The 12,247-nt window shown below is 36.7% G+C and overlaps 1 protein-coding gene across 9 annotated transcripts in view; it reads right to left on the minus strand.

Annotated features, from left to right (window-relative positions):
* DLG2 (discs large MAGUK scaffold protein 2) overlaps positions 1–12,247 on the minus strand; it is a 1,520,398-nt gene that overhangs the window by 229,834 nt on the left and 1,278,317 nt on the right. The window contains exon 1 of one of the 9 annotated variants that reach the window (XM_031963719.1): positions 7,779–7,904. The exons of the other annotated variants lie outside the window; for them this stretch is intronic. The gene's annotated coding sequence lies outside the window, so the exon portion shown is untranslated. Of the gene's footprint in view, positions 1–7,778; positions 7,905–12,247 lie in introns of those variants that run through there. 9 annotated transcript variants of the gene reach the window in all.

Below are 12,247 nucleotides of genomic sequence, written 5' to 3' on the forward strand. Positions count from 1 at the left end.
AAAGTTAGGAGGTGGAGGAGAGGAGGAAGAGCATTGTAAGCATAAGATATAGCTAGTAAAAATTCACAGAGTTGGGATAGAGAGGATCATGGGCAAAGAAGAGTAGGCTAGTGGTACTGGATTGTGGATTATATGGAAGAAAATACAGTGAAAATGAGATAGCAAGGAGCCAGGGAGTGAATGGTGTTAATCAAAAACTATTATATTTCAATATGGCTATGATTTTAAAATAAATTAGAACTCCAAATGCCTTTTTTCTGTTCTTAGCTTTTCTTGTAAACTCAGATAATTCCAAGTTTTAGCACTATATTCTGAGCATCAGAAGACCTTTCCATGATTTCAGATTCATCATTCATGACCGGTGTTTGCTTCCTATGTATATATCTATACATATTTTTTCCCTGTGAATTTAACTGTATATATCTTTTAAAAAAATGCTGGCTGTTAAGTTTCCAATATATTCTCAATAATCTTTTTAGGCAGCTCCATTGTATTGTATTCAGTGAAGTTATTTCTGTTTGTACCTTGAGGATTTCATTCTTGAGAACCTCCCATTCCTCCTAGCCTAACTTTTCCTATAGAATTTTTGGGCTCCAGTGTCTCATCACATCATGGACATGAACGTGGGTTCCTGAAGGTTCTGCCAATGGAGCCCACATTCTGGCAGGTCCTAGCAAGCTGGAATGGCTTCACAGATGGGGCCTGCAATGCCCTGTGTGCCTGTCAGCTAGGGATGAGCCTGAAACTTGCTGAGTTCAGAAAGACTCCTTCCCAAGGGTGGCTGTCAAAGGGTGGATTCTTTAAGCCACTGTCCACTAATTTCTGAGGCTGTTGGAGACAGTACCCATATCACACAAATCTTGTAAATTATTAAAGCACTGAAGTACGGTTATTATCTTTTGCTGCTGAGACTCAATATTCATGTCTATTGATTTATAACAATTAAACTGACTTCTACCCCATTAAATCCCAGAGAAGTATCTGAAGTATTTCTTTAGAATCTTGTTAGAATTCATGATTAATATAAATGCTGTTTCACTAAACTTTAAAAAAATGTTTACTGGATATTTGTGTTTATTATGTATTATTGAGGATTTGGGAGCCTAATACAAATAGTTTACTTTTACCTATGGTTTCTTTCTCCTTAACTTCTTTTATGTTTTTTTAAGCTAGCCTATTATTTCATCAGTGTACAGGGAATGAATAAGTATTTACATAGACTCTATTATGTGCCAAGTGTTTTATAAATATCCTCTCCTTTGATATTCACAGTCACCCTTCCAGATAGGTGATGCTATCATCTCCATTTTATAATTGAGGAAACTGAGGTAACACAACTAGTAAGGGTCTAGATCTAGATTTGAACTCAGGTCTTCTTGGCTCTGGTTCTAGCTCTTTATTCTCTGGAAATAAGAGAGAACTTCCTCTACCAATACTTACTGCATCCTTCTCCATAACATATACTCTCAGAAAGTTGTCTAGGAGCATTGAGACAACAAGGGACTTAGTAGGATGTGGCAAGGGTAGGAGCTAGGCCTAGATCTTTCTGACTCCTTGTTTGGCTTTCTAGTCTCTACACTACACTGTCTCTCCCTGCCCTGCCTATTCTACTCTTGACAAAATTTTGAATAATTTATTTTCCCCCAATTACATGCAAAAACAATTTTTAATGTTCTGTTAAATTCTTAATGAATCATCTCCCCCCCTTATTCTACTTGGTCCCCAAAACCAAAATGAGGACCTATTGGTAGAAAGCAGGAGGGCTAATTTAATTTTACACTTCATAGAAGTTTAAAATTTAGAGCTTGTTCAACTACTTCATTTTCCAGTTGATGAAATGGAGGCTGAGAGATTGAACAACTTGTCCAGAATCACATAGATATTAAGTAATATAGGAATCCAGGTTATTGACTTGAGTTCAGGTCTTTTGCCCCCAGCCCAAATCCAGGGTAGTTTTCACAATATCACAGTGACTCCTTGAGTTTTAAGGGAGTGTGCCACATTCTAATTATTCACAATATGAAAAGAATATAGAGTCTTTCCCTTTTAAATATGAAAATAAATCCAGAAAAGAAGCAATAAAACCCTCTTCCCCTGGGTGCACAATTAAGGACAGATTTATTGAAGAGGAGGGGAAAGGTAGTGGGAGGGGGAGGGAAGCTGCCTTTGCAGAAATAAGCAGCCATTCTATCTTTCCATTTTAATAAGAAGTGCATGAAGAAATCCTATGCATGCTCTGCTCTGGAAATGTAGGAGGCTATCTCTTATATTTAGATCCCAATCTGTACCATGAGGGAGAGGATGAGAAAGCTGACTCAAATCCCTATGCCAACGATTTGCTGTTTGCACAGCAAAAAGCTAAAAATACGAAGCTCCAGCATGATTTCACCCATCCTGGTGGTCGGCGCCCTGTCGCCATGCAACAGGCTTTTTCCATGGCTTTGCTTGAGGGTAAAATTATTCTTCTCCTTGACTCTGTGTCTCTGAGATATTTCTGGGATATGATCTGGAGTAGTGTTTGTTGTTTGAGCCCGAGAGCCAGAAATTCCTATAATCAAACTATTATCCAGTTCATTTAAAAATAAACAAGGGCTGACTTCTTCCGAACTGTAATAGGTTGGTTGGGGGGACATACTCTCTTTTTTATTCCCACTGGAACTTTGCTTTACACTAGAATTAGGGAAACTCTTGGGGTATCTGTGGTGCTTTCAACTGAGAATAGGTGACAAAAGCCCTTCTTCTGGCTTAGCAGTGAGGATTTTTAAAAATAGGGATTCATCCAACAGAAAGAACAATAGCATTTGGCAGCAGAAAGATAGAAATATTCATCTGTGTCTCATGCAAGATGGAAACAAGAGGAAGAGCGTTCCAGGTGTTAGATTCAAAGAATGTTAGGTCTAGAAAGGACCATAAAATATAGAAAGTAAGAACTGGAAAATGTCTTGGAAAGAGGCTATTAGAATTTAGAAAGCTAGAATCCTAAACAAGAATGGCAGAACTGGAAGGGCTGTTGAGATGTAGAATGATGAAAAGCATAACATTAAACCATAGAATGTTCAAATTGAAAAAGTTGAAACATAGAATGTTAGAACTTAGAAGGGTCTAAAACAGACTGTTAGAGCTAAAATAGACATTAAAATAAAGAATGTAAGAACTGAAAGGGACTGTGAGTGTGTGTGTGTGTATGTGTGTGTGTGTGTGTAGTGTCAGAACTGAAAATGACCTTAATAAGTTATTTGGTTAGCTGACCTTACTTCAGAAGAATTTCATTTTATTCCATCATAACTAATCTGAAGCTGTCAATACAGAGTCTATGTAAATCTATTGGTAAAAGATTCAAGATCAGAGACAATGAGGAATATTTCCTTTTCTTCTAATTTAGTTCTCTACCTGAAATCATCCCTCACCCCAAAGAAAACACCTACAAACAAGAGCATTATAGGGAAATCAGCCCTGAAAATCAAAAAATCATTTTTTCCTTCTTTAATCATGAAATCATAAAGTTGGATGGGACATCACAGTTTATCTACTTTAACCTCCTACCCCGTATAGAAACAATTCCTGCTTGAATATCCCCAGCAAGCTCATACAAAAGTAGGAGCCTCATTCATACCACTGTAGGATACTTTGAATTCTTGAAAAATTTATTTATGTTGAGCTTTATCTGCCTCCTAACTTCTATCTGTTAGCTCCAGTTTTGATTTCTAAAACAAGTGAGAGTATGTCTGGTTTGCTCTTTTACATGACAGCTCCTTAAATCTTTGAAGACAACTTCATGAGACTTTCCATCTCTAGAACAAATGTCCCTAGACCTTGTATTCCTGGAGATAGCTGAATGGCATAAAGACATCTGGGAAGAGCAAGGGATAAAGCACTGGGCCAGGGGTTCCAAAGACTTGAACTAAAAACCATTCTCACTTACTTACTAGATGTATGACCACTTTCCATGGTTAGCAATAGTTACCTTCTTCCTGAGAGCAGGGTCTGTTTCATATGTCTACAGAAATATATATATATATATATATATATATATATATATAAACACACACACACACACATTTATGTGTATATGTTTATAGGTATGTGTGTATACACACACACATATATATTATATATATGAAAAGAAGTTAGAGTTCATCTAGAAACAGATAAAATGGTACCCATATGTATGTATATATGTATATATGCATATTTGTATGCATGTTTTTCTATCTCCACATGGCCTAGAACACAGATCTCAATAGATAATGGCTAATTGATAAAAAGCTGATCAGTAGAGTTACTGGCACTAAAAACAATTTTTTTCTTATTCATTTGCTGAGTGCTTGTTTGCTTCTAATAACAAACGAGTTCCCAGCTCATTAATATCTTCTTATAATATAAGCTACGAACTTGGATATTATGTTCCATCTCTGGTGTGGCCAGGGTAAAGGACAGTGGGGATGTCCTTTTACCTAATCTGTACAGTAATTCCACTGATAAAGTCTAAGATCATAAGATCAAACTGCTCACTTGACAGATGAGGAAACTGAGGCAGAAAAATTAAATAATTTACCCAGTATCCCAAAGCTATTGACTGTTTGAGGCAGCATCTGACTAAAGTTTTGTCCATTGTCCTAGCCAGGCCACCACTAAGTTGCTTTTTTAAAAAATTTATTATAATAACTTTTTATTGACAGAACCCATGCCAGGGTAATTTTTTACAACATTATTCCTTGCACTCACTTCTGTTTCGATTTTTCCCCTCTCTCCCTCCACCCCCTCCCCTAGATGGCAAGCAGTCCTATACATGTTAAATATGTCGCAGTATATCCTAGACACAATATATATGTGCAGAATCAAACAGTTCTCTTGTTGCGCAGGGAGAATTGGATTCAGAAGGTAAAAATAAAAACAAAAATGCAAACAGTTTAAGTTGCTTTTTAAACAGACTTTTTGAAAAATATAAAATATAGTGCTTTGGGATTAAATAAAAGCCCCACTTAAAAAAAAATACTATCTGCTCATAACCAATATTCACCTGCAGATTCCAGATATCAATTAACATGGACTTTTCTGCTTCTTTTAAATAGGATGAATATTAATCTTTAAGATACGAAGCCTAAGTTCCTCTCAACCTCATTTGTTTTTCCTCATTTTTTAAAGAAGGAAACTTATGTCACTGTCTTATAGATTTGCCTTGAGGACAGCACTTTGTATGTCATAAAGCACTGGAGAATTATGTTGTTTTATTTTTTGGTTGTCCAATTATATAAGCAGCTGACTTGATTAGCAATATCAAATCCTTTTTTAGGGAATAAGTTTTAGATTTTTGTAAATTTAAAATACAAATCTTGTTTTCATAATAAATCTCTTTTTTCTCACATATACACACATATTCTTGATTTGTAAAATTGATTTAAAAAAATCTCTATTGAACTTTTTCTACTTCACTTGGATCCATTATTTCTTCTAGTCTTTTAAAATCTTTTTGGAACTTGATTACTTCATCCAATGCATCAGCTAATTCTCTTGGCTTTGGGTCATCAGCAGATGACTACCTCTTCTGGATGCTGTTGGCTTTAATAAAGCTCAGGAAATTTAGAGCAGAGTCAAAGTTCCTATTTCCTTTCAATTTCTTTGGTTCAACTCCCTGAGGTTTTGTACAAATCTAGACTAGAATACTTTTATTTTTGCAACAGAGGAGAAGGAAAGGCAGGACAAAGGGAACTGATTCACCTTTACCACCCTAAAATCAATAGCATTACAGTTTAAAATAAAGGGATTTAACAGTGGATGTTCTTTGAAACAATGTAGATTGCTACCCATCATGCTTGCTCATCTTCCATGCCCTCCCAGGGCATAGAACCAAGAGTTCCACCAACATGCTGGAGATTTCTCTTGACATAACAATTATCATTCCCTCCTCAGAATTTCCCTCCCCTCTTCTAAACTCCTTTATTACCATTATCTTTCTAGTGACCAAGGTTTGCTACTTCAGCATCATCTTTGTCTTCTCTCTCTTCATGATCTCACAAACCCAATCCTAGTCAAATCTACTGATTTCTTTCTCCTTAACTTCTCTTGTATATTTCCCTTCCCTTATTCACATAATCATCATCTTAGTTCAGTCTCTAATCATCACTCACTTGGACGGTTGTAAATAAACTTCTAATTGGTCTCTTCCCACTGCATCATTAATGAAGAAGCCAAGTAACTTTTCTAAAGCATTGGGTCTATGTTGATTTTTGCCTCTCACATCTCCTCCTAATACTTCCAGAATAGAAAGTCCTTTGTTTGGTATTTACAACTCATCACAACCTGAATACCTTTCCCACCTTCTTTACATTTTCTGAGATCTTTCCATATGTACCTACTTTCTCTTTTTCATATGAGACAGTCCATTTTCCACCCCCATAAACAGCACTGGCTGTTCCTTATTCATGTAGGGCTCTCCTTGACAACTCTCCACTCTTGGGACCCCTTTCTTTGCTGACACAAATAAACTACCAGTTCCTGCAAGGAGGAGGTTTTCTGGTTCCTCCAGCTGTGTGTCATCTCCTGTAAGGTTATCTTCCATCAACTCTGTACTTGTGTCATAGTTTTGATTTACATATTTTCCTCACACAAGAATTAAAGCTCCTTGAGTGAAAGGATTGTCTTTAATTTTGTCTTTTCTCTGTCCCTCAAGTTTAGCAGTGCTTGGCACATAGTATTTATTATTATATATTATTTATATTATATATAACATAGTATGCTGTATTAAGTCTCATTGGTTAAGTCATCATTCTTGCTATATGGCTACCCCATTTTCTTTTTTAATCAGACATTTCTTTAATCTTTTCTATCTTTTCTATCAATCTTCTTTCATCATTCTTTGATTGTACTGTGTTGCAGCCTACTTATGCCCACTATTCACCTCTCCATTGTGCTTTGACAAATAAATGCCTCTCAAAAAATGAGAGATAATGCATTTAAAACTTAGATGTTAGCTTTTGAGTATTTTAGTGATAATGGATCTCTTGGACCATTTTCCAAAGGGAAAAATTATTATTAGAGCTACACTGTAAAAAGTACTGTGAAAACGTATAAAAGCATTAAATGATATAAGGAACAATTATTTGGATTCCTAGCATTTAGATAGGTCCCCAAATGGAATGGGTTATCTTAGGACATAGTAAATTCATTATTACTAGTTATTTAGGAAGAGGCTGAATAAGTATTTATTGTGGATCAAGATTCATGCTTCTAATGGAGATTAACTGGAATCCTTCTAAGGTTCTTTCCAATCTGAAGATTTTGTGATTTTATCATTAGCATCATGTGCCAGAAACCTTCAAAAAGGATCTGTGTATCTTTCAAACAGCATCTGAGTTTATCCTGGACAAATCAATTAATCTCAGTTTCCTCATCTGTCAAATAAGGAATTTATCAAATGGCCTCTATCCTCCAGATCATATGAAATCTCTTATTGTAAGGAAATAAGGAGCCCATTTAAAAAAAAATCCTTTCCATATTTAGGATTGCAAGGATCTGAACTTGTGTTTTACCATATAATTAAAGGCCAATTAAGTTGTGACAAAAGGGAGGTAAAGGACTGAACTAAAGGATGATATGTAATTCCCAGCCACTTTGGAGAGTTAGGGCTGGTGAATAAAAGACATAAAGAACAACCTGAATATAAATGGTAGCATTTTATCAAGCTCTTGTTATGAAGGAAAGCAGTTTTTCCCTGCACCATATTCTATGGGCTGTTGTTGTTGTCTTTGGGGAAACCAGTCCTTCCCATTGCAGCCTACCTTCCTCCTGCTTCGATCACTCACTGATGCCAAAAGGCAGATTTTGCAACATTCTTATTCATCACCAGGAAAGCAATCTTGAAGTGATCCATAATGAATGAGGGCATCATTAAAATCTTAGAGTGGAAGGAACCTGAGAAATAAGGCCAAAATATTTTTTTATATATATACAAGAATTTTTGTTTGGCAGGTTTTTTTATTTTTTTTGTAGGGGGAATGGGGTTGATGATGGGGTAAGCAGAATTTACTTTAGAATATTCAGCTAGAACTGTGTCCAACCTTTATGAGCAATCTTTCCAAACCATGTTGAAATGTTTCCCTAAGATTCTATGAATTCCTGAATTTACTCTTTCTACAGTATCATTGGACCATTCACAGCTGTGATTAGCCCTTCTAGTATATATAGGACATTCATAAGATCTATTCCAGAACAAACAGCATGAAAGGTGTGCTCAAATCCAACTCTTAAGAAAAATTAAATTGGAGTCCTTGGAAGGGAGGAGGAATATGCCTCTGGGCAAAGTCCTCAGATCTTTGAATGGAAGATTTCATTGGAGAACAGACTAGAAGATAATGCTCTGTGAAAGGAAGAATACAAGGAGTTCTTTAGGCTAATACTACAGGACATTGTTGTAGCTGGGGACATTATACCAGAGAAAGGAGCAAAGGGTGGAGCTTGCTACAATTGAGGATAGGGGATGTGCACCTAGAATGTGGGGTCTTAGGATAGCAGAAAGGTGTAGGTATCAGACAGTTTCCTATTTAATGAATTATTCTTACTAAAAGGATGGTACAGAAGAGTCACAATGCTCTAAAAAAAAATCTGAATGTTAACACAATGGAACCAAACCCTGGTCCCCCAGCCCTACTTATGATTATCCACTCAAATCTTAATAGGACTCTAAGGACTGCCTTGAAGGTATCCATCACTTCTGTTGGGCTCTTAAGAGACAAAATTCTCTGCCTTTACCAAGTCAAATTAGATTCTTGACAAGGAGGGAGTTCATTAAGAACCAACCCAAATCAATTCAGTTAGGAGTAAAGGCTGAATTACCTGGCATACTAATTATGCTCAAATCAAGCCTAAGACAAAACTAGCCTAAATTAGCTCTGCAAGTAGCTCCATTCTAAATCTTACCATCATTGAAAATGATATTTTATTATATATTCATAGGAACAATTAAGTTAGAAGGTATTGTTGAGGTTCAATTGCATAATCTGTTATCCAATATAGAGATCACGAGATCAAAAGATCTTAGAGCTAAAGACCCCTTAAGTGGGAATCCAGTTCAATTTCTTCATTCTGAAAACGAGGAAAAGAAAACCATAAGAGGGAGAAAAGATGGCAAGGGAGAAAATTGGGAAGCAAATCTTGTTTTTTGTTTTTGTTTTTGTTTTTGTTTTTTAAACTTCACTCTTCCTTTCATGCCACAATTACTTTATGATCATTTCTAACATAAAATTTCTAAACAAACTCTTTCAAAACCTCAAACTTGAGCTATTATTAGAAAATATAAAAGTTTTTATACTCTGCCTCTTAAGTTGTGCAATTGTATTTGGACATCAATTAGCTGAGTTAATTATGCAAAGTCTGACACACAGTAGGAGTTCAAGAAATGACTGCAAATGAAACAGTTATCAGGGAAGTAATTGCATATATTGTCATCTCAAAACTCTAATTATTTTTCCCCAAACCAATGTACCCTAAAATAACAAAACAAATTCAATTCAATAAACATATATAATTCTTCCCTTTCTTCAAAGCCCAACTCAAGATGCTTCTTCCTCCTTGAAGCCTTCTTTGCTCTCCTTCCCACTCCATGTTAAAAATTGATCTTTCTTTCCCCAGATTACTCATGGTACTTTGTATGAACCTCAGTATGTACCTTATCATATTGTTCCTCCTATTATAACTATTTGTGTTCATTTATCTTTATTGTTAGTTTTGGGAGTCTTTTCATGTCCAGTAAGAGGGAACATGTAGAAAAGCTTAGATTCAGAATACATCTCATTTTGAATCTGGTGCCTGACACATAACTGGGAAGGAAAATCCTAACTGTGCGCCAAGTCCTGTGCTAAATGTTTTGCAAATATCATCTCATTTGATCTTCACAATAATCCTGAGAAATAAGTACTATTATTATCCCATTTATAGTTGATAAAACTGAGGCAGACAGAGGTTACATAATTAGGGCTGAATTTGAACTCAAGTCTTCTCTATTCCAGAGTTAATGCTCTATTCATTACATCTTTTAGCTGCCAGGGATTTATCAGCCAACAAATTTAACAGATAAAGAAAATGAGACTAAGAGAGACTAACTGACTTGCCCATAGTCATAGAGTTAGGAGCAGAAGCAGGATTTGGACCCATCAGAACTTGCCTTAAATTGTTCCTGTCCAAAGGCTTTCACTGCTGTGGTTTCCTTCACTTGGAATATCTTCTCTACAGCTCAGTCTATCTGCCAAATCCATACTTTTTGATTAGCCTCAAATGTCTCCTTTTCTAGAGAAACTTTCCCTGATCCCACCATCTGGCATCAATTTTGCCTTCTTTTAGATTCCTTAAGCACGTATTGTCTGGGCCATTTTTATAGCATTTATCACATAGTTTGGGAAGGATGAGAAATTAATTCTAAGCAGAAGGTACCCGTAAAGTATTTTCACTAGAATAGTGATAACTGATTTACTTTGCCTACTGTCTTTCTTTTCCTCATCTCCCTAACCCTCTGTACTCACTACTATTTACCCTAAGTTAACTAGGTTACCCAGTGAATAGCATTGGACTTGGAGTCCTACTTCCAGCTGCCCAGGAGATCCCTGCCCTTTTTTCTGATCCAGTTGGAAACAGTCTCACTGGCTGCTGAGATAAGCCTTTGTTTTGCCAATACTCACTATAGCCTTTCAAATGTAGCATGCAAGCCAGAGAACAGTTGAAGTCCTTTCCTTTCTCCCATTGGAACTGCCCCATGGCCAGCCAAGATAATGCTTGACCCAGGAGGTCATTATGGGGCTATTTCCACTCAACTATCTGAAAGTTCTGGGCAGGCTGAAGTTGTCATGCCTCATATTCTAGTCCATGACTAGGTGGTACAGTCAGGAAGACCTGAGTTCAAATCTAGACTCAGATACTAGCTGTGTGACTTTGGGCATATTACTGCTTCAGTCTACTTGACTCTAAAGTGGGAATTATAATGGTACCTTTCTCTTCCTCTATTCTCCTCTTCTCTCCTTTCTCTTTTTCTCTTTTCCTCCTTTCCTTTCCTCTTCCCTCCCTTCCTTTTTTTCTCCCTCCCTCCCTCTCTCCCTTTCTTCTTTCCTTCCTTCTCCTCCTTCCTTCCTTCCTTCCTCTGCTACCTTAAGAACCTTTCTTTCCTAGGCTTCCCCTGCAGACTCAGCTCCCTTCTATGTTTCCTCTTTTCAATTTCCTTTATGTAGAGGGAAAAGAGTAAATTTCCAAATCATTTAATTGGTAAAGAAAATTCACACTGCCCAGATGGTCACCTTTTAAATAACTGAAGGGTTATCATCAAAATGAATGATTGGAATTGGTCAATTTAACCTTGAAATACAAAAATAGAACAAATGAGCGAGAGTGATAGGGAGTCACCATGAGATAGTACAAATTTAAGACGTTTCCTAATAATTAGGTCAACTTAAACAATGGAATGAGCTGCCTCACCCAGTAGAGAGATCCCTGTTGCTGGCTGTCTTCCAGCAAGTGCTACAAAGGCATTTGACAGGGATGTTGTAGTTAAGATTGAAGATTTCAATTGCAAGAGGGTGAACATAATGACCTCTGGGGTCTTTTGCACCTCTAAGTCTGTGATTCTTTACGCTGTTTTCTCCTGTCATCATCTGGGCACATATCTGATTTCCTCTTCAGAAGATGGCTCTCCTGGAGAGAGGGCAAAGACTCTGCCCAATATATCTCAGAATCCCCCACAGCACACAGCCTGCTCAATGAGAGTTTTGTAATGAGGCTCAAGATGCTAATAATGAACAGGCTGATGAACTGAACAGATGCTTTCTTGCCCAAGGCACTGCAATATCTGCTGAATGAATGAACTAGAATCAATTCCTCTTTCACAACTCAATCTTTTCTTGGTTATTTCATATCATGTTCCTCCTGTCAACCAAGAGACACCAGAGCTTAATGGAAAATGGAATCTGAATTACCATGTTCTAGCTATGTGGTTTACTCACAATGGGGCAATAGCCAAAGTCACTAAAACTCTTTAAGCCTCAATTTCTTAATCTGTAAAATGGTGATAAAGGCAACTATAGCCTGGTGGAGAGAAGCTTGACTTTTAAGTAGGAAAGTCCAGGTTCAAGGACTACCTGTGTGGCTATAGGATTCTGAACAAATCACAACTTTTCAAAGTTATTGGTGCTTTTCTCAAAGTCACAATTGGTGCTCTTTTCAAAATCAAAGTTGGTGGTTTCTCAAAGACATTAAATTGAATAATATT

This window comes from Sarcophilus harrisii, chromosome 3 (genome assembly GCF_902635505.1).
Source record: "Sarcophilus harrisii chromosome 3, mSarHar1.11, whole genome shotgun sequence".
Classification (NCBI taxonomy): domain Eukaryota; kingdom Metazoa; phylum Chordata; class Mammalia; order Dasyuromorphia; family Dasyuridae; genus Sarcophilus; species Sarcophilus harrisii.